The sequence below is a fragment of the Macaca nemestrina genome, chromosome 17 (assembly GCF_043159975.1).
Source record: "Macaca nemestrina isolate mMacNem1 chromosome 17, mMacNem.hap1, whole genome shotgun sequence".
NCBI classification, from domain to species: domain Eukaryota; kingdom Metazoa; phylum Chordata; class Mammalia; order Primates; family Cercopithecidae; genus Macaca; species Macaca nemestrina.
In genome coordinates this window covers 79,993,884-80,015,849 of record NC_092141.1, presented here as the reverse complement: position 1 = coordinate 80,015,849, position 21,966 = coordinate 79,993,884, and the positions used below count along the sequence as shown (strand labels likewise).

The 21,966-nt window shown below is 36.9% G+C and overlaps 1 long non-coding RNA gene across 1 annotated transcript; it reads right to left on the bottom strand.

The window, feature by feature from the left end:
* Positions 1–2,820: 2,820 nt before the first annotated feature.
* Positions 2,821–15,709, bottom strand: LOC112424516 (uncharacterized). The gene is made up of 3 exons (XR_003015264.2): positions 15,561–15,709; positions 14,004–14,127; positions 2,821–5,972 (listed from the first exon to the last, which is right to left on the bottom strand). It is a non-coding gene; the product is annotated as an uncharacterized lncRNA (long non-coding RNA).
* Positions 15,710–21,966: the final 6,257 nt, after the last annotated feature.

The following is a 21,966-nucleotide window of genomic DNA, read 5'->3' as shown; positions in this document are numbered from 1 at the left end:
GGATGTTTAGCACTGAGAGATTTTTACCCTTATATTAAGGATAAGAGGAGTGAGCGGAGTAAGGAAAATTCCCCCGGGTCATGTTGTCACTGTTGTGTGTTGATTATCTCTACAGCATGTTGTTATACCTAAATGCATAAAAATCCAGGCTCCCAGGTAGAGGGATTCGGGCTCCATCATTAGCCATCTGGGGCCCTGATACTGTAATTTAACTGCTTCTTGTCTCTGTGTCTTCTTCAGTCTAAGAGGATAATAAAAACAATTTGTTCATGGAGCGTTCATAAAGATTGGGTTGCTCTATGTAAAGTTTCTAGAGTAGTTTCCGACACATATTCAATAAATACAATTATTTTTATAACCTGTACTGGATAAGAGTATCTCATATTCCTTTCACCGAAGGTTTTAGTGGACTCCTGCGTACATTTTGTAAATATTTTGATTTCCCCAAATGATGACTAATAAAGAGATACCAGCCATGTATTTGTTATTTGTTGATAATATTAGTATTTCAGATTCCCATAAAGTTGGCCTGGTGATAACGCTGAAAGAAAAAGAAAAAAAACAATCAACAGAGACAGAGTAATTGTCTATTGTTTATATAATGGCATAAATCTTAAATAGCTAAACTTTGAAGGAAGACATCCATGGAATACTAAATAATACACTCTTAGTATGATTTTAGTTTTAGTGCATAGCATGGCTAACTTTTTGTGTTAAAATGAATTGGGCCAAGAGGTACCCAGATGAAACATCTCCAGGTGTGTCTATGAGGATATTTTCAGATGAGATCTGCTTCTGAATCAGTAGATCCAGTAAAGTAAGATTGCTCTCTTCAATGAAAGTGGACTTCATCCAGTCCATTGGGGATCTGAACAGAACAAAAGGCAGAGAAAGGAGGAACACATTTTGCTTTTTTGTTTGTTTGTTTTTTGTTTGTTTTCTGCCTTACTGCTTGAGCTAGAACAGCTCATCTCACCTTCTTCTGCCCTCAGACTGGGATTCGTACCATGAGCTCCTGCCTTTGGACTTCAGTTGAATTACACCACCAGCTTTCCTAGGTTTCTGGCTTGCAGATGGCAGACTGTGGAACTTCTCTGCCTCCATCATCATGGGAACAAATTCTTCATAATAATCTCTCTCTCTCTCTCTCTCTCTCTCTCTCTCTCTCTCTCTCTCTCATAATAATCTCTCTCTCTCTCTCTCTCTGTCTGACTCTGTCTCTCCCCTCCCCTCACTGGTTCTGTTTCTCTGGAGAACTCTGATTAATATAGCACACTTATTTAAAATATTTTCTAAATGCTATTTTATAGCAAACCTATCACCTTCCTAAGGATTGTAGCCTATGTGAGACTTTTTCACTCTGTTTCCATATCTGCAATACCTGGTATCTTACCCTATAAAAGTTGGAAAGAAGCACAGTTTTTTTCCTGATATAACCACAAATATGTACCAGTAAACCTACTAAGAAATTGCTTTCATATTTTGAGTGATGATTTTTCTTTCCTTCTTACAATTTCTCTACGAATATCATCAGAGAAAATATGTTAGCACCACAAAAAGTAGAAATAGTAACCATTTTCTACTGTATGCAGGAAACGAGAGCTTGACACAGAATACTGGGAGTGAAATAAGTGATAGAAAAGTGAATAGTGGTTAAGAAAAGCAGATTCTCATTAGCCAAGGTTAGAATCTCTGCAGCGAGGATAACTGTTATAGAAGAGATTTTTAAACTTTTCTGTTTCAGTATTTTTTTTAAAAGTCATTGTATATTTTTTTCTTGCTCATTTTCTATGACAAAGCTTTTTTTAGCCTTCTCATGGCATTTCTCACATTTACTCTTTTTTGTTACAAATTTTTTTTCTTTATAAAATGCCACGACATTGGAGTGAATCCTTTGGTCAACCCGAACCCTAAGGGCTATAGTAAAAGGTCATAAATTATTCTTCCTGCCGATAAAATTGAAGTCATTTTTCTATAAATGAGGTATCCTTCCTGCCTTTTCTATTCTCAGGCACATTCCTACTTTCCACATAAGTGTCATTTTCTTCCTCTTTAACATCCTCGTTGGAAATATTTTGGGGTTTCTCTTTTTCTAAAATCATCACTGTGATAATAAATATCAGTTTCTTGTATTAGATGAAGAGAGCAAGGGTTTGTGTCTGTCTTGCTCATAATTGTTTCTGCTATGCCCATTGCCTAGCACATGGCACGTTATAGATGCTTGATATAGTTTGGATGCTAATCTCATGTTGAAATGTATCCTTCGATGTTGGAGGTGAGCCTAGTGGGAGGTGTTTGGGTCATGGGGATGGATGTTTTATGAATGACTTGGGGCCATGCCCATGGTAATGAGTGAGTTCTTGCTCTAGTAGTTCATTTGAGAGCTGGTTGTTTAAAGGAGCCTGGCATCTCCTTCTCTCTCTTGCTCCCTCTCTCACCATGTGACACGCCTGCTCCCCCTTCACCTTCTGCCATGATTGTAAGCTTCCTGAGGCCTCACCAGAAGCCAAGTACATGCCAGCACCATGCTTCTTGCACAGCCTGCATAACTGTGAGCTGAATAAGCCTTTTGAAATTTATGAATTACCCAGCCTCCAGTATTCCCTTATCTGCAAAACAGGCTCATACAGTGCTCAATAAGTATTTATGAAATAGGCTATCCTGACAAATAACCTTTAAAAACTCATTTATCTGGCTTAATAATCATTAGGAAATATTATTTAGGGCAGTAGTGTTGTTGAAACATCCCAGAATGGCCATCAATTACTGTAAGTTTCTCAATTAATTTGACAGTAAGAATTTTATGACAAAAAGCACACAAGCAAACCATAAAAACACATTAAAAAAGAAAAAAAGAAGCTGACTACACTGTTTTCTAACTAAATGTGGTAGTCTCTTCCCAAGTTGTATTTTTGTTTGTTTTAATGAAAAGAATGGCTGGTATACTAGTATAACTATAAAGATGACTGATATTAGGGGTTTACATAATGTTTTCACCTGTCCATTTCTGACTGACAGAAATAAACATCAAATATAAATCCACATGTAATGAAATAGAGATACATTATTTTTCTTAAATGTTGTTTTCCAAACTTCTGGTTGTTTCACTGGGATCCTAGGGAAATCCAACAGTTCTAGTAAAATGTGGGCTGAGGAAAAGGAGAGAAGAATATGCATTTATAGTATGGCTGCTTTTTAAGTACATCTTCTGTTCCCATTTTAGAAAACATAATGAAGAGCAGTGGGCCAGGGAATGACACCACATTTTACTATCTTCATGTCCCTCATGGTGCAGGTCCAACATCGCCATTTGACAAAGCATTACTTGATTTATTTAATTCTTTTCTCTGTTTAGCACCCTGCTCCTGCCTGTTGTTTGCTATTATTCAAATAGTATTATAGCTATTCGTGTAAAAGCCTGTCTCCTCTACCAGAACATCAGCTCTATGAGGGCAGGGATGGGCACTTCATTTTCTGTTCAGGGTACTTAGCAAATTACAAGATAAATCTCCTTTGAATAAATTCAGCTGTGTAAATCACATGCAAAATAGGGTTTCCACATATTGAAGTGATCTGTGAAAGTGTCAGTTGAAACACCTACAGCTCTCCTCTCCTATGGCGAGGCAAATCCATGCTCCTCATAGAAGTAGTTGGCACACTGTGTTTTGACATGGTACCCCATGTCCATGTGAACCTCCTCTAGATTTTAAGGTTTGTGTGTCAGCAGGTGGACCCCTATCACATCCCACACACTACCTCCTGACTTTGTTTCATGGCCAATGTGGTTATAGTGGTCCCAGGAGCAGTCTCACCTGGCTCTCACATCTTGCTCTCCAGGGACCTACTCGGTTTTCTACCAACAGGCCATCTACCTAAATGCCATCTTGGAAATGTGTGTTTACAGAGTTTGAACATAAATTCCTTGGTTGGTTGATGCAGTTCCCAAAGACTTTGGGACTTCTGAGGCCATTTTTCTCACCTGGAGATGTCAACCATTCTACCCCATGAGCAAAGTTGTCTTTGCTGTTTGATTCATGCAGTTGATACAACACAGCCCCAATCTAGAAGACAAGAAAGGCCCATAGTCCAAACTCAATTTTTACTAATTTAAGCACATTTAACCTGGGGAGAAAGCCAAGAGGCTGGATTGGTTGGGGTCATTTATTCTGCCAAGTTTGGGTGGGTTTGCACTAGCTGAATGTTCAGTGCCAACCCTGATCAGTATGAACTGGCACAGTAAATTAAGCTACCACACCTTTAATGAACTTAATTCCCTTATTTTGACAGAGTTCCCATTTCCAGTGATTCACTTTACATTTTAGACACTTCTCCTATAGGTGTTTGCCAAAGGCCCTTACTGACAGCCAAATACTGAATTAGTTAGAAATTAGAACGAAAAACCATCAAAATCATCATTGCATGTTCTGTAAGCCAGTTTTGAACCTTAGCTATTCGGGGTCGGAAGCACTTAGGGTAAGTTTTGAATACTTGCCCCAGGTCTTTTCTATTTTTCAAGATTCCATTGCATTTTGTAAGATTCAGGATCCAGGGCTTTGGTGAGGGATTGTGAAGAGTATCAGTTCTGCACAGACTCAGCACACTAGGCATTTACCAACTACTAAATACCATCATCAAGAGTTTGACTCTACTGAAAGAGAAGCAAACAGAGAGTAGTTATTTGGAGAAAGCAGGTTTGCCAGAATTAAAACGAGGTACATTTATTCTCAGCCATTTGTCTATAATTACAAAATATTTTCGTTTTTGAGGATTAATGGGAGTTGAGGAAATTATCTAAGTTTCTCATTGAGTTTATGCAAGAGTGATAGTGATAAGTAATATGATTTCTGTGTGCCAGCAGTGCTAAATGTTTTAAAAGCAAGGCTTACATTAACCCTTACAATTTAGTCAAGGTCAAACGCTATTAAGTGTTAGAACTGGGACTGAAGTTTATATTTATCTGGTTCTAAAACCCATGCCCTCAAATGCTACTCCAGAAATCATCACACTTTTCATAGTATGGGCCAGTTAGTAAGTCTTTTAGGATTTGTGGGCCTGGTGTTCTGTGGAAAACACACAGTTCTGCAGGTACAGCACATGGCAGCAGCCATAGCTGATTTGTGAGTAAATGAATGTGGTTGTCCAATAAAACTTTATTTGCAAGCACAGGTGTTAAGCCAGAATAGTCTCATGGATCACAGTTTGCTGATCCCTGTTCCAGTCTATACTCTAAACTTGATGTTTCTCAAAATGTTTCCTTTTCTTTCAACAATTTCTGGAGTACTAGATCATAGAATATTGCATTTCATCAGAGACTCTCTTTTCTGTCCTTTCATTCGTTCATCAAATATTTATTAATTACTAATTTAAAAATATATGTAAATCAATCCCTAAAATTTTCCCTCACTCTCTCATTTTGTGTTTTTTTCTTAATCGATTATTTTATCCATCCTTTCTTTCTTGAGAGTAGATCAGACTTTCTGTTATCTGCCCGATGCTGCCAAAATTTCAGATTATCAAAAAACTTTTCTCCTTCTTTCTAAAAACAAAAACAAAAACAAAACACAGAAAACTCAGTTTGAGTTTAAGACATTAGATGACCTTCTTTTGATAAAAAGCAGCCAGTCACCTTCCCTTAGATTTCTTCTCAGGTTGTGTATAATCAGCAGTTTGGGAATCCGTAATGGATTTTCCAGGAGGCAACTCTGATGAAAATGTCAACGTTCTAAACAAAGACAATTGTCAGAATGTTCTTTCAGAAATCCAGGTTATTCACTGTTTTAATCATGTTGAGCTTTCAGCTCTTCAATAGTAAGGGGGCATTGCCACCTGGTGGAAAAAAATATTGAGGGGGTTAGATGGTCACCTGGGGAAAACATGGATAAGCACACTCAACATGAATTGGAGAATTTTATCCTGGAAACGTCATTTCAGTGTCAAATGATAGGAAAACTGACCTCTTCCATGTTCAGAGCCTAAAACAATTAAATGAAAGAAAACACAGTTAACAATTGCATTTAAATGGATACAGGTAATCTTTTTCCAGAATAAAATGACTTGAAAGGTTGTATGTTATTTCTAGTTATGAAAACTCCCCTGGAGCCATTTCTTCCTCATTTATAGAATTTTCCACTCTTTTTCTGTAATTTTCAATTACTTCCTTTACATGGGTTTTTTAATTCCTATTCTCAGTAATGCTCAAGTCATATATGTATATATATATATAAAACCTCTTAACTTGAACCTAAATTGTCTTTGAGCTGCTTTTTAAACTTATATTCATTAGTGACCTATATCCACTGTCCCTAAGTTGTATCTGCTTACTTGCTGTCAAGCACTCTAAAATCTCTCCTTTATTTCTCATTATCTTCCTAAATCTGCTCTCCAAAGTGTTAAATTTGATTTACTCACATGGCTCTCTTCAATCCTTATGCTCATTGACCTCTTCATGACCTCAACGTCATCCTCGAAATTCCTCCTTGGTTTCCAACTGTGTGGTTTCCTAGTTGGACTCTTTCTGCTCTCATCGTTCCTTCTGTATTCATTGAATATGATCACTTTCTCTCTTTGCCTGGCTTCTTATCTGTGAGTCTTAAAGCTAAAGATGTTACTATCAGATGTGTCTTGTTCACAGTCTCACTTTCTGAATGTATTCATTGATTCTCATGGCTTCCAATAAGCATCAGATTACACAAATATCTGCTTTCCTAGGCCTGTCCCCAGACTAACTTTTCTCCCATTCCTATTTTTTCAGAGGTATCCTAAATTCAACATGCCCTCACATCAGCTGAAACCCCATCTTACCCAGACTGGGGGGAATACATTTCTTATATAATATTACTATTTCCCAATTCCTTCATTTAAATAAAGCCACACTTTTCCTACTATTTTGTGTTAGAAATCTTAGAGCAATTAAAAATTACCCTGTGCTTTACTGTTTTTATTTGCGGGTTCTCTTTGCTTTTTTACTTTTTAATTTTTGTGGGTACATAGTAGGTATACCTGTTTATGGGGTACATGAGATGTCTTGATACAGGCATGAAATGTGACATAAGCACATTATGGAAAATAGGGTATCCATCCCTTTAAGCGTTTGTCCTTTGAGTTATAAACAATCCAGTCACACTGAAGATTTTGTTAATGTAGAACTAAGTTATTATTGACTATAGTCACTGTGTCGTGCTATCAAATAGTAGGTCTCTCTGCTTCTTTAGGAGTTTTTATCTTAAGTGTAAACTTCATGAGTAGAAAAGCCTTCCCTCTTTTACTCACCATTGTCCCCTAGCACCCAGCACAGAGCTTGGAATATTATACATTGTTAACAAATCTTTGTAGATAAATAAATGGACACACGTCCTCTAACCTTTCTCTTTTCTATTGCCACTGCCAGCTTCTGTGTCCTGATTCTTTTTGCTTCATCCCGGGATACAGGAACACTCTTTTAGACTGTAGCCCTCTTCTTTGAGCCACACAGGTGGCTCATTAAATACTCAGTTTCCGAGGTCTCATTTCCAGATATTGTGATTCACCAGGACTGGAATCTGGATATTAAGCAAGCACAATACTGAATTCATAGTCCTGGATTTTCTCATTCTCTTCTGTCCTATTTTGTTCTTATAAACTTCTATGCAAACAGTAGCATTCTATTACAGTCAGTTTAGACACACATTTTCCTCTTTGGCTTTCATTCTTATTGGTCTTCATTTCTCAAACAAGCTGGATGCTTCTCAGGATCAGAATTAGATCTGTTTCCAGATTCCCAGATTTATTTCCTAGCTCCTTAATCTCTTAAGTCATATCTATACTCTGTGGTTTCTGTGAGGATCAAATGAGATAATCTTTTTAACGAAATTGACTTGTAAATGCAAACAGTCACTATGCTTGTCAATTAGGCTGTTGTTTAGGTATTTTGTAACTACAACAATAGCTACCATGTACCTGCAAGATTATAAATTCAGTGGAATGATTCTCTTTCATTCTAGAACTCCCTGATGTAGCATATCCTTTGTACCTTTTCTAAAACATTAATTAGTGCTTCTTGGAGCATCACACGTGGACCAATACCTCAGTATGGAATTGTGTTTGTTGCCTCTGAAAGAATAAATGTGCAGACAAGACTTTGGATAAATAAAGCTGATGAAAGCTAATGTAGGTTTGTTTTTTACAAAACTAATTTCTTATTCATTAGAAGAATGATTGCTGTGTTGAGAAATAGAGCATTCCTCCCTGTATGAAGTAAGCATCTTAGAAAGGACATGGATGTTGCACACGAATTTCTTAGATTATGAAGTAGTAAATTCATGGAGATCACATGGCTTTTTCACCACTGTATTCTCTAAGTCTGGCTTATAGAAGAAGCTTGATAAGATAAACATCTATTAGTTGAGAAATCCAGTCTTCAATTACGAAATCTTAATCATATAACAATGTTTCGATGTCTTGCTTTTCATCCTGGTTCTTTTCCAGGGCTACCTATCCCCTATTTTTTTCTTAATCACATAATCCTATTGCCAGGTAACAATTTAGAGTTGCAAAGTGGAAAGCTAATTATAACGAGCTTAAGCTGGCCACATAGCCTTGTTTGGAGGCTTCATTTTATTCTAAACCCTCCAGTGGCTGGAGGTTGCCATGTGACTAAATTTTTACTAATGGAATGTGTTCCAAGTAACTAGAGCTGTGGTCAGCACAAATTGGTGTTCAAATATTGGTTGAATGAATACAGAAACAAGTAGAATGAAAAAAAAAAGTGAAGTGTGCAACTTCTGCCTCTCGAGGCTGTCTTGTTGAGACTTTGATCCAACTTTGAACATGCAGATGATCACGGGGCAGAGATTTGCAAACTTTTTCTGTAAAAGGTCAAATAGTAAATATTTTAGAGGCGATAAGGTCAGTGAGGTGCTCAACTCTGCTGTTGCAGCATCAAAGGAGTCACAGACAATACAGGAACAACTAGGTGTGGCAGTGCTCCAATAAAACTTTATATACAAAAACAGACAGCAGGCTGAACTGGAGCTTTGGGTTTCAGTTTGCCGACACCTGCTCAAGGGGACAGTGCGGGAGTAAAAGATGGAAAAACGTGGAGTACAGGACAAACCTTATGCAGTCAAGCCATTCCATCAACCTGAACTTCTCAACTCAGAGCAGTGATGTGGAGGAGAAAAAAATATCTTTCTTCTTTAAGTCATTGTATATTGACTTTTTTTTGTTGTTATAGCAAAGCTAATTAACCAATACATACAGGATACATTAAAAGGAAGGGCTAGCTAAATTCATTGTTTATTATGTTTTATAATTATTATTCTATTATTATTTTAAGCCCATAATACCCCTGGGATAAATTGCCTATGATTAAACACTAAAAGTAGCCATTGCAGGGGTAGGGACACTCAAACCCTATATTGTAATATTTGATTAACTCACTTACTTTAATTATTATCACATTCCAATGAATGGGACATTTTAATTCTATTTTGGCAGATGACACAACAAAGGATGAGATAGGTTCAATATCTTATCTAAGATCATAGAACCAGAATGTCTTGAGACTAGGATGTTAGCTCAATGCCATCTGATTCCAAAGCTTTTGCTTAACATGAGGACTACTGTCAGGGTAGCTTTGCTACTATTTTGTTTGGATACATGCATTTATTAATATTTTCAGGCCTACTGCAGACTTGAAGGGAAATCTAAGTACCTGGTGTTCTTTATGTTCGCTAAACACAAAGTATCTGTAATAATATATAAGCAACCCTTTATTTGCTGTTCATGTCATTTGCACCAGCCTGCTAAAGTGTTCACAAAAAGAGATGGGAAATTGTGAGTGGTTTCTCTGTCCCTGCACTGTCCAGAATGATGGCCCTTGGCCATATGTGGCTATTCAAATTAATTGAAATTATTTTTGAAAACTCAGTTTTGCTCCAAAATTTCAGCGCCTCAGTTGCACTAGCCACATTTAATGTGCTCACTAGCCATCTGTGATGAGTGGATACCACTTTCTACAGTGCAGATTGTAGGATGTTGCCTCATTAAAGAACATTCCACTGGACAGCACGGCTTTCTCTTCTTTCACTAGATTTGACTCTTTTGGTTTCTATGTAAATTTAGGATCTCAGTACTTGACCTTTGGGGTACCCAGATGGCTATTCCATTAGTAGCATCCAGAAGAAGCTGCCCCTGCCTCCAGTTGCCTTGATTTAGTTCCCCCATGGCCCCTTCCCTTTTTCCTTTTCTGCTCCTCATCCTCATGGCCCTGCCACTTATGTGCTAGAGTTGTCATTCCCTCAGCACTAATTACTTCCCAGCAGGATGGAGCCAGGGTCATCAGTGGTATAAAAGCAGAAAGAAGGAGAAGGAAAAAGAGTCAAGACAATGTGTGGAATCTGCCCTCAGAGTGTGGAATCTGCAAACCAACTGAATGTTCACACTGTCCATATGAACAATCATCTTAAGTTATTATGCTCAGTGAATGTTTGCATCTCTTTACTATCCCTGCTAGGACCCAGAAGGAAGGGAAAATGTGAAAAACATCCAGTTACCTCAATCTTTAATATTATATGCTTGTATATATGGTTGTCTTCGTGTGTGTGTGTGTGTGTGTGTGTGTGTGTGTGTGTACATGTGTTTTCCTGCCCTATAGAGAATAGGAAAGCCCAGCTTAACAGAAAATACTCATCAGCTACACCTGGTCACCCACCTAGTGCTTAATTAGTTACAGTATAGAAAACAAAAAGTGTGGCTTTATGCAATGTTTTTGTTAAGGTTGAGCTCACTTTTATTATGGAAATACAACCTCCAGAATTTATGAAAGTAAAGCTTATGAGAAAACCAATACTTGTTTGAACAGGCTGAGCAACTGTGATACCCCTGGTAGCATCCATAATTGTGAACTGAACTTGATTCTGTGCTCTTAGTTGCTAACAGTGTGAAGAATCCTAAAGGCAATTTGAAATGCTTGGCTCATGTCTAAGATGCTGGGCTCCTCCTTCCAGTGATGTTTCATTAACGAGACCAGTGGGATAACCCAGATCAATACATAGGTCCCTACTATCCACCTCTCATCTTCAGGAATAGGCGTTCCAAAGACAAAGACTCATGCAGAGATTAGAATTTGTACAATTGTTTGTCACTGGATTTGTGAGCAGAAAAACATGTTTTGGGAAATCTAGCCCCATATTAGAAATCTTGGGGCCTTTAAAGTCTTCATCACACGGGCAGGGATTTGGAAAAGTCTGCAGCCTCTTATTTATAACAAGAACTGGTCCAAGGTGTGCTTTGTGATTTGAATGTTTAATGAAATAATTGTTATTTGCCTTCCGGGGTGAGAATTTACTTTCTTTGACTCTCCTTTGGAGTTCTTCAGTTTAAGATAAGCTCAAATATTGACAGAACTGGAACTGAGATTAAGGACATATAAAATACATTTGTGCTATACCAAAGGAAGAAGAGGAAAAACCAAAGCACCTCTCCCACAGTAAATAAGGGCAGCAAAGATCCTTAACAAAATACTACTGAATTTTACTCGTGTATATGATGAAATGGATTAAGTTTACAGCGATCTGTAGAACAGTATGGATTCTTCACCTTGACACCCCCAAGAACAAACCACCGTATTAGCAAAACTCCCTTTGTATTCATTTTGACCGTTTTCTTTTTGGTGTGTATCATAATCTGATGCATAATGAAAACCAGCTGTTGTCCCTCGGAGAAAAAGAGGAAGAGCTCAGTCAAATATTCTAAAAGCAGAGTAGGCAGAGAGTCCACAGCCTAGGATGTCACTTACTAAGTCACTTAAAGAAAGTTGGAATTTGATGAGATGGAGGAGAGAAAAAAGTCAATATATTGATATCCTTGTTATCAGAGAATAAATTATCCATGTGCACTGCATATTATTTAAGTCTTCTGATTTTTCTCAGTCAAGTGTTGCATGCTTTGTTAGCTGATTTTCAGATTTATCACAGTCTGCCAAAAAGAAATCTCATCTGTGATAGAAGCAGGATTCAGGATTCAAATGATGACTAATTATTGACAGGGGTAAATAGAGAATTATATGTTTCCAGTTAATATAAATTAATATGTTTAATGTAAGGGAAGGACAGAGAAAAGGGGAGTTCCTATTTCCTCTCATAAAATATTTACTATTCAGGTCCTCACCAGTTGGTTCTACCAATCAAATATTTACCATCGAAGTCCTGGAGCAAGGTGAAGCATGTGGCCATTCATAGTGCTGTGGGCTAAGCTGGCCAGACTGAAGTCAGATCCCCTAAATATTAGTCTTTGACATTCTGACTCTGTCTGTGTTCATGGAAAAATAGATCACTGAAAAAATGTTCTGTCCACCAATGAGTTATTAAGCAGAAATTAAATGTTTTATAAAGGCTCTTGAAAAACTATGCATATATATTTGAGGCCTTCAAAAGTCTATGATAAAAGAATGATGGAATTGTTCATTTGGAATTCTTCTTTCATTTACTTATTAAAATCACACTGACATTGCAAAACCTATCCAGTGTCTTCAATATCAACTTGGAGTACAGCAAAAATGGATAATGCAGCTTTAAACATTGTTCATTTTTAGAATATTTTGACCATTCTCAGTATAAAGGTCACATTCATTTTAGAGTTTAAGGTACACTTTCTCCAACAAGCAAATTGTATAATTTACTCTAGGAGTTCATGTGGAATCCTAAACCTCCCCCTTAATTCCTTCTAATGGATAGAAGTGGGAGGGGAATGGGAAGAGTAGAATGTGTAAGATAGCATGGGATGAGCTGGGCGTGGCAGCTACGCCTGTAATCTCAGCACTTTGGGAGGCCGAGGTGGACGGATCACTTGAGGTCGGGAGTTCGTGACCAGCCTGGCCAGCATGGTGAAACCCCGTCTCTACTAAAAATGAAAAAAAAAAAAAAAATAGCTGGGTGTGGTGGTGTGCACCTGTAGTCCCAGCTACTTGGGAGGCTGAGGCAGGAGAATTGCTTGAACCCTAAAAGTGGAGGTTGCAGTGAGCCAAGATCATGTTACTGCACTCCAGCCTGGGCAACAGAGGGAGATTCCATCTCAAAAAAAAAAAAAAGTTAGCACGGGATGACAATATGAAAAGTGCAGAAAGAGATTCTTCTCTGGCCTTGTACTATTTTCATCCATTTCATTCTACCTCCATTTTCATAATCAATTCACATCTAATTTTTTCACATCTAATGTCTTTCTTTCTATAACTGTCCAAAGTAAGCAAATGTGTACTGTTTGTTGCAACAGGATTGACATGTCAGAAATGACTCAGCTTTCAACACTTCCTAAAGATTTGTGACCTGAGTCAACTTCCTAATAAAACTGACCAAAACACCTAACTAGAATCCATCTATTCCTCTGAGGAGTATAAACAAAGCCTTTTTGGAAAGAATATATCAGTTCCGTTACTTCTGTTGGGTAAATGGGAGTTTTTTGTTTTGTTTTGTTTTGTTTTTCCAGAACATTTCTCTTCTGTTTTAATGTTTTCAACTGCAGCAGTGCGCTAAACAGAGAAAATCCATTCTCAGGACTTTCTGGGATTTGGGTCAAATGTCCCTTGGTTGTCATTCTAGTCTTAAGGTTCTTTAAACAAAAGAGCTTTGTCTCAAAACATGGATCAGTTATTTCCTAAATTGGGTGAATAGCTTACCTTAGCTAAGACAGGAAGCCACTTTATTAATGGCATTCAGGACAAATCCACAACATTAAAACATTTGATATTGCACATAAATACAAATGGGAAATAAATCTGGCTGAGAACAAGGAAAATGCCTATGTCCAATCTCTATTAAATTCCTTAAAGTTAGGAAAACTATTTTTCCTGATGCTCCAGATTTTATAATGTTCTTTGACTTTTTTTAATTCCTTGCATTGTTTTTATTAAAAACCTGTGTCTTAAATACTCCATGCTCTACTTACTTTTCATTGTGCAATAGCTGTTTGGAGGAATTTTTTTTAAAAACAATTCAACAAAAGACATGAATAAAATCGTGAAAATATACCTTAGCAAGATTTTATAAATTTTGGTTGCTCATACTTCTTGTTACAACGTTGACTTATTTCCACTGGGGATATTGGGCTGGAGAGACTTCAAATATCTCCTTGTTTCAGGAACACTGGGAAGGACTGAAAAATAAACAACATTCCCTCAAAGTTAATCTGCACATTTATCTCTAAGCATTTTCCCATATTCATAGCTTGTTCAGACAAGGAAGCCCAAAATAATATTTTCTTTTAAAGACAAGAATTCAGTGAAGGGCAGTCCTATGGTCTTCTGACCAATGGTGATTCCAATATGGTGCACTGGTAGTAATTCCCAAAGTGTGTTTGCAGGTCACCTTGTATGACTTTCTATGCTCTTGTGCACCTTGGAACTCCTGAATCTTCAAGAAAAAGTGGCTAGAGATTCAGTAATTTTACAAGCTCTTCATGTTATTGTTATGCATGCTAAATTTTGAGAACGATTGAACTACATAAAACCATACCAAAACACAATTGCAAGCTAAAAGCATAAAATAAAGCTTAAAGCATAAAATAAGAAAATAATAAACATAACTATTTCAAAGTTAAAAAAGTTGTGTAACCACAGATATCGTAAGCAAAGTTAAACCATAATACACAGGCAATAAGAGATTAGTATTTAGTATAAAGACCAACAAGTCAATGAGAAAAATGGCAAATAACTCAGGAGAAAAATTAAGCAAAATATTTGAAAAAGCTTTTCAAAAACTAAATCCAAACATTTAAAGAATGGGAAAAGATGTTCAGTTTCATTGGTAACTGGGGAAATACAAATCAAATTAAAGTGAAATGCCATTTGTGAAACTGCAAAAATTAGGAAGTGTGCTATTACCACTTGTGATCAGAGAGATAGATAAACAGGAATTTTCATAAAACTCTTAAGGATATTTTAGAACATTTGCTGGAAAGTATGTAGTAATAAGTAGCAAAACTAAAAATGTGCATGTCTTATAACCCAGAAAGTCCATTTCTAGGTATATAATTTATTTTACAAAAAACAGCAAAAAACAAAAATCTGAGCCATGTGCAAAATGATGCATGCCTGAAAATATTCATGATAGCTCTGCTTGCAATTGCCCTAAGTCAGAAATGACCTAAAAGTTCATTAAAAGGAACAAGGTAAATTAAATATGGGATTTTAATGTGACAGAATAATAAATAACACTCAAAAGAAATGAGCTAGAGCCGTATGTGTCAGGATGGATCATTTTTAAGAACTAAATTGACATCCTAGGCAACATGGTGAAACCCCATCTCTATGAAAAATTTAAAAATTAGCCAGGTGTGGTGTCGTGTGCCCATAGTCCCAGCTACTGGCAGACTGAAGTGGGAGGATCACTTGAGCCAAAGAGGTCGAGGCTGCAGTTTGCCAAGACTGTGCCAATGCACTCCAGCCTGGGCAACAGAACCAGACCCTGTGTCAAAACAAAACAAAACACTAAATTGAGTGAAAAAAACAAGCTAAGAAGAAATGAATATTTTTTTATTTATATAAAAGTTAAAGCACAACATTTGTGGGTACATGCACCCATGCAGACCTGAATAAAGGCACCAAAATGTTAGTCATTTCCATGGAGATGGTAAGGTTGTACCTCAAATTCACCATAGCAGTTGCTTCTGGAGAGGGAACGAGAAATGAGACATAGGAGGGTACTTTAATTTTGAAATACTATCAATAATGAAGTAATACTATCATGCATTTATTTGCCAATTACATTATATATAGTATTCCATTTAATTTCATAACAAGTCTATGGGATAATAATATTAACATCCCTTTTTTACTTTTTTCAAATGATTTATTTTTGTATAAGTACACACACAAACACATTTTAAATCTAAAGCTGATTTGGAATACAACTTTAAATTTTTTATTATTTATGTATATTTCTCTATTTTTGTTTTTATTTTTAACATATATAAGATTGCCTTACAATGCTGATGCATTTCTTCTATTAAAAACACTACCATCACCTAGGTTTTCTCCTCTGCTTCACCTCATGTGCACTATTTCTTACTTACCTTCTCACTCCTACCCCCATTCTCACAAAAAAATATTTTTATTCTAGGGAAAGTTCATTTTCATACCTCACATGCCAATTATCTAATAGAACTTAACTCTTTCTAATCTGATTTGGCAATACAGACAAAAATTAAATTCTTTTAATGTTTTAAAAGATACCCAAGGCAATACTATACTATTCCTCTGCAAATCTCCAAAGTTAATAGACACTAATATGCATCTCTACTCTGTGTCTGCTTTTTAGCAGGTGTCTTAAAAAGAAAATATGATAAATTAGGCTTAATTTCCTAAGCCATGTTATCAGGAGTCACCACTTTTCACTTAGGAGGAATTCCTACATCATATTCGCAAAATAATTAATCTGTTTAAATAGATAAACCCTACGTAAGGCTTAGTTGGATTCTATTGGGAATAGGACGATTCAGTTCACACTGCACGACTGGAAAGATCATCACGTAAAACATGGTTGGTTAGTTATCATATTGAGTGAGATTTGAGGTTGCATGACTGGCAAGAAAACTCCATTCCTTCTGAACTTTTGAAAGACAGTCATGGGGCTGCAACTGTCTATATTGAACATGTTTCTGAAATACTGATTGGATTGTAAATAGGCTCAAGAAAAAATAAGAATTTGAAGTAATTTTTTAAAAATGCTCCTTTTTGTTGTTGTTGTTTGTTTATTTTTGTTTTTGAGACGGAGTCTTGCTCTTGTTGCCCAGGCTGGAGTGCAATGGCACGATCTTGGCTCACTGCAACCTCTGCCTCCAGAGTTGAAGTGATTCTCCTGCCTCAGCCTCCTGAGTAGCTGGGATTACAGGTGCACACCACCACACCCAGCTAATTTTTTATTTTTAGTAGAGACGGGGTTTCACCAAAAATAATTTCAACTTTTAGATTCAGGGGTACATATGCAGGTTTGTTACATGAATATATTGTGTGATTCTGCAGTTTAGGGTACAAATGATCCCTCACCCAGGTACTGAGCATAGTATCCCATAAGTAGTTTTTCAACCCTTGCTCCCTTCCTTCCCTCTTTGAGTAGTTCTCAGTGTCTACTGCTACCATCTTTATGTCCATGAGTATCCCATGTTTAACTCCCACTTATAATTGAGAACATACAGTATTTGTTTTTCCATTCCTGCATTAATTTGCTTAAGATAATGACCTCCAACCGCATCCATGTTGCTGCAAAGGAAATGATTTTGTTCTTTTCTATGGCTTGTAGTTTTACATGATGTATATGTACCGCACTTTTTTATCCAACTAACTATTGATGGGAGCTTAGGTTGATTCCACATTTTTGCTATTGTAAATAGTACTGTGACAAACATTCAAATACATGTGTCTTTTTGGTAGAACAATTTCTTTTCTTTTGGATATATACCCAATAATGGGGTTGCTGGATCAAATGGTAGTTCTGTTTTAAGTTCTTTGAGAAATCTCCAAAATGCTTTCTACAGTGGCTGAGCTAATTTACATTCCCACCAACTGTGTATAAGCATTCCTTTTTCTCCATACCTTGCCAACATCTGTTGTTTTTTGACTTTTTATTAATAGCCATTCTGACTGGTATAAGATAACATCTCATTGTGGTTTTGATTTGCATTCTTCTGATCATTAACAATGTTCAGCATTTTTCATATGTTTTTTGGCCATTTGTATGTCTTCTTTTGAGAAGTGTCTGTTCATGTCTTTTGCCCACTTTTTAAAGGAGTTATTTGCTTTTTGCTTCTTGAATTGTTTACATTTCTTACAAATTCTGGATATTAGATCTTTATTGGATGCATAGTTTGTGAATATATTCTCCCATTCTGTAGGTTGTCTGTTTGCTCTTTTGCTAGTTTCTTTTGCTGTGCAGAAGATCTTTAGTTTAATTAGGTCCCACTTGTCAATTTTTGTTCTTGCTGCCATTGCTTTTGAGGACTTAGTCATAAATTTTTTCCAAGATATCCAGAATGGTGTCTCCTAGGTTTTCTTCTAGGATTCTTGTAGTTTGTGATCTTACATTTAAATATTTCATTCATTTTGAGTTAATTTTTGTATATGGTAAATAGTATGGGTCCAGTTTCATTCTTCTGCACATGGCTAGCCAGCTATCCCAGCAACATTTATTGAATACAGAGTTCTTTTCCCATTGCTTAAAAAATAACCTTTCAATATAGACAAGTATTTTATGCTATATGATAAACTGATTTTGATCTGATTTTTCCCAAACTTCAAAAAGATGATTTTAATACATTTCCAAGCAGTGGTGCATAATTACCCTCTATAATAATAGGAAACAGAAAAGATATGGATGTATCAAGGCTTGAAGCTCCCCATCACTTTGGATTACAGTCAATGCTGGTCTAAGTAAAGAAAGGCAACTGCTTTCTCCAATGCAGAGAAAACTCAGCCAGCTTTTAGTTACCATTTACTGAAATCAGGCATTATGATATACACACACCTGTGCATACACACAAATATTTGTGCATGTATACATACCTGTATGCCTGAATATATGTGTATGTGTGTATTCACATTATTTTAATCCTCCCAAGGTATGCTTTATATCTCTCTTTTTACAGATGAAGAACATGAGGCTCAAAAGTTTGAGTTCACAGAGATCACAAAGCTTAGTAAGCAACAAATGAAGAGTTGAAACTGGGTCTGTCTGACTCCATAGCCTATTTTATCCTGTACATTAGATACATCCATGCATTGTATCACTACCTAAAACATAAAAATGCGTGTAAGCCTATGGTCAAGAGAACAAGCAAGAATTGTGAGATAGATTGAGGAGAGATTTTTAACCTAAACCCCTTATTGAGTATTTCTGCCATGAAAGAAGTAAGCTAATACCTTTTTCAGAAAAATATTGTAAACAGGGCTCTACACATCACTGATTCAATAAAAGCCAAGCTCCACAATGAATCTGGCCTAGGTTCATTCTTTCTGCCTCTTCTGAGAGTTCCATTTACTCTTTCAAAACTTTGTTCCAACAGATGAATGCTGATTTTTTTATTTCAATTTTTTCTCCCATTCAAAATGTCTTTGTTCTTCTTTCAATCTTGTAACCCATTCTTAGAATAAAAATTCTTCCATAAGACAAGAAGACATCAAGACTTCCTCACCTTCACATAATATCTAGTATTTGTATATGTCTTGAGGGCTAATGAAATGCTCTCTTCAAGAATGCTCTGTTTCTCAACTTACAGAGCCTACTCCGTAACAGCCATTCATCCTTCTTATTCTTTCCTATTAGTTGTTCTTTGCTTTTGAATCTGATCACTGAATCCTATTATGGAAATTACTGACCACTTTGAATGTCTTAATCCCTGAAGGCTGCTCAACCCCTCCCAACATTCAACAGGAAGGAGAAGTGCACAAAGAAAGAAATCCGAGAGCCTCTACATTTCTTCGACTCTCTTTGGAGTACTACAGATGTATCACTTTGCAAGCAAAAATCAAATGTCCCGGGTCCCTATATTAGCTTTGCTAGAGGAGTGGGTGCAGTCCATTCTGTACACCCACATCGTATTCTAGCTAATAACAATCCAAATTTGTGTAGTGTTGAAAGAATAACTGTTTTTTCCACGGTGCTGGTTTCCAAATACTTTTTGTTTCTAATGTGAAAAAATATAATAGGTACTTATACAGAGAAGTACCCATAGCTTTGCTGATTTCTCTGCAAACATGAAGCAATTCTTTTAAGGAGGCACTGCCGTACTGTTGCTGTGGATTCAAAACTCAGGTCAGGTGTGTTACGTTTAACATACTGCCTAAAAGCTGCAGCAGACTGCTGCAGAGTTGATGAAAGATGGTCCAAGTTCCCATAAGAGGCAAACACACGTGGAGAATTAAGTTGCACACAAAATGCAACTGAAGTTGCCTCCATTCACGGAACTCATCAAACTTGTGTGATCCCTATTCTTCATGTATTTATTTTTAACTCTGTAAGGCAAGATTGGCAACATAATTATATGACTTTAAAAATAGAGTTTATTTTAAAGATACATGTGGATCAGAACTACAAAACCAACTCTCCATCTCTTCCGTGGTTTGGATGATCCCTCTTCATGCTATCTCAATTGCTCTTAGTGTGCCTGTTCTATCTTAGTCTTAATACACCGTGGCTGATTGTCTCTATTCCTTCTATCCAACTCCCAGAAAAAGTTAACCTTACTGTTGTTCTAGCTACTTAGCATTACCCCACTTTGTCAGTTCTCTGTGCACTTGGGCTATCTCCTGGGCTTTCCTAGGGCCAGATGCCTGTCTTCCCAGTATGACCAGTAGCGAGTCCTGTGCAATTTTTTTAAAAATTATTATACTTTTAGTTCTGGGGCACATGTGCAGAACATGCAAGTTTGTTACATAGGTATACACGTGCCATGGTGGTTTGCTGCACCCATCAAATCAACCCGTCATCTACATTAGGTATTTCTCCTAACGCTATCCCTCCCTTACCCCCCATCCCCCGACAGGCCCCGGTGTGTGATATTCGCCTCCCTGTGTCCATGTGTTCTCATTGTTCAACTCCCCAATTGCAGCACTGTTCACAATAGCAAAGACTTGGAATCAACCCAAATGCCCAGCAATTTTTTGAAATGCAAATTTTAAAGTAAAAGGCCAGTTCCCATTTGTATAAAACATGAAAATATATATAAAAAAGAGTTGAATAATGATATAAATGGTTTATGTGCCTGATCACATTCTCTTTTCACCTCTCCCACTTTTTTTACTCCCACTGAACGTGTTCTTAACAATGATCGAAATGTCTAATCATTCAACTTTTCTTTCCTCTAGGCCTTCTGGCCCTCCTGAGTCTCATGTGGCTGTTCCCAGCTGTGATCCAGTGACAAGTATTTCAAACATGCTATCATATCACCAGAAGTCTTCATTTATTTCATCTCTCCCTCCGTTGATTATCTCATTTCAGTTTACTGACAAAATGAAATCCATCCATTATGAAATATTTTTACGTATCTCCTCTCCATCTCAGAATTTCTTTCTTAAACCAACTAGTCCTTTCTACTTCTTATTTTTTAGTTTATGTTTCTTATTTTAAATATACATATACCTTAATATTTTTTAAAACCAACTTTTAGCTTGGCTGTAATCTCTTTTTTCCTATTAACTACAAGTTATACTCTGTTCGATTACCTCCTATTAGTTTCTACATAACTTTTCTCTTCTGCTTTATAATTAATATCTTACAGACTTCTACTACTAAGGGTATACACATGTTCTAATCTAACTTCCTCACATCTATTAGAGTTTAAAAAACCCTTCCTGGCCAGGTGCGGTGTCTCACTCCTGTAATCCCAGCACTCTGAGAGGCCGAGTTGGGCAGATCATAAGGTCAAGAGATCGAGATCATCCTGACCAACATGGTGAAACCCCACCTCTACTAAAAACACAAAAATTAGCTGGGTGTGGTGGTAGACACCTGTAGTCTCAGCTACTCAGGAGGCTGAGGCAGGAGAATCACTTGAACCCGGGAGGCGGAAGTTGCAGTGAGCTGAGATTGCACCACTGCACTCCAGTCTGGGAGTCTGAGCAACAGAGCGAGACTCAGTCTCAAAAAAAAAAAAAAAAAAAAAAAAAGAGAACAAACAAACAAAAGAAAGTCACATTTCTTTCTTAGCCATTCAGTCCAAGTCATCTATTATCTGCCTCTGACATAAGTTCTCAGAATCCTGTCCCATTAGATCTTACCATATGAGTGCATTTTTGCTATGCTGGAAAATTTGTAATGCTGAACACAATATTCACTTTCTCACTCTGGAAATATGCCGATCTTTCAGCTGGGAAGTCCTTCACCTCCATTTATAAAATTCTCCCCAAGTTTCAATACTCAGATTGATAGCCAGTTCCATTTTTATACTACAGTCATGCACTGAAAAATGATGTCTTAGGCAACGATGGGCTGCCTATGTGAC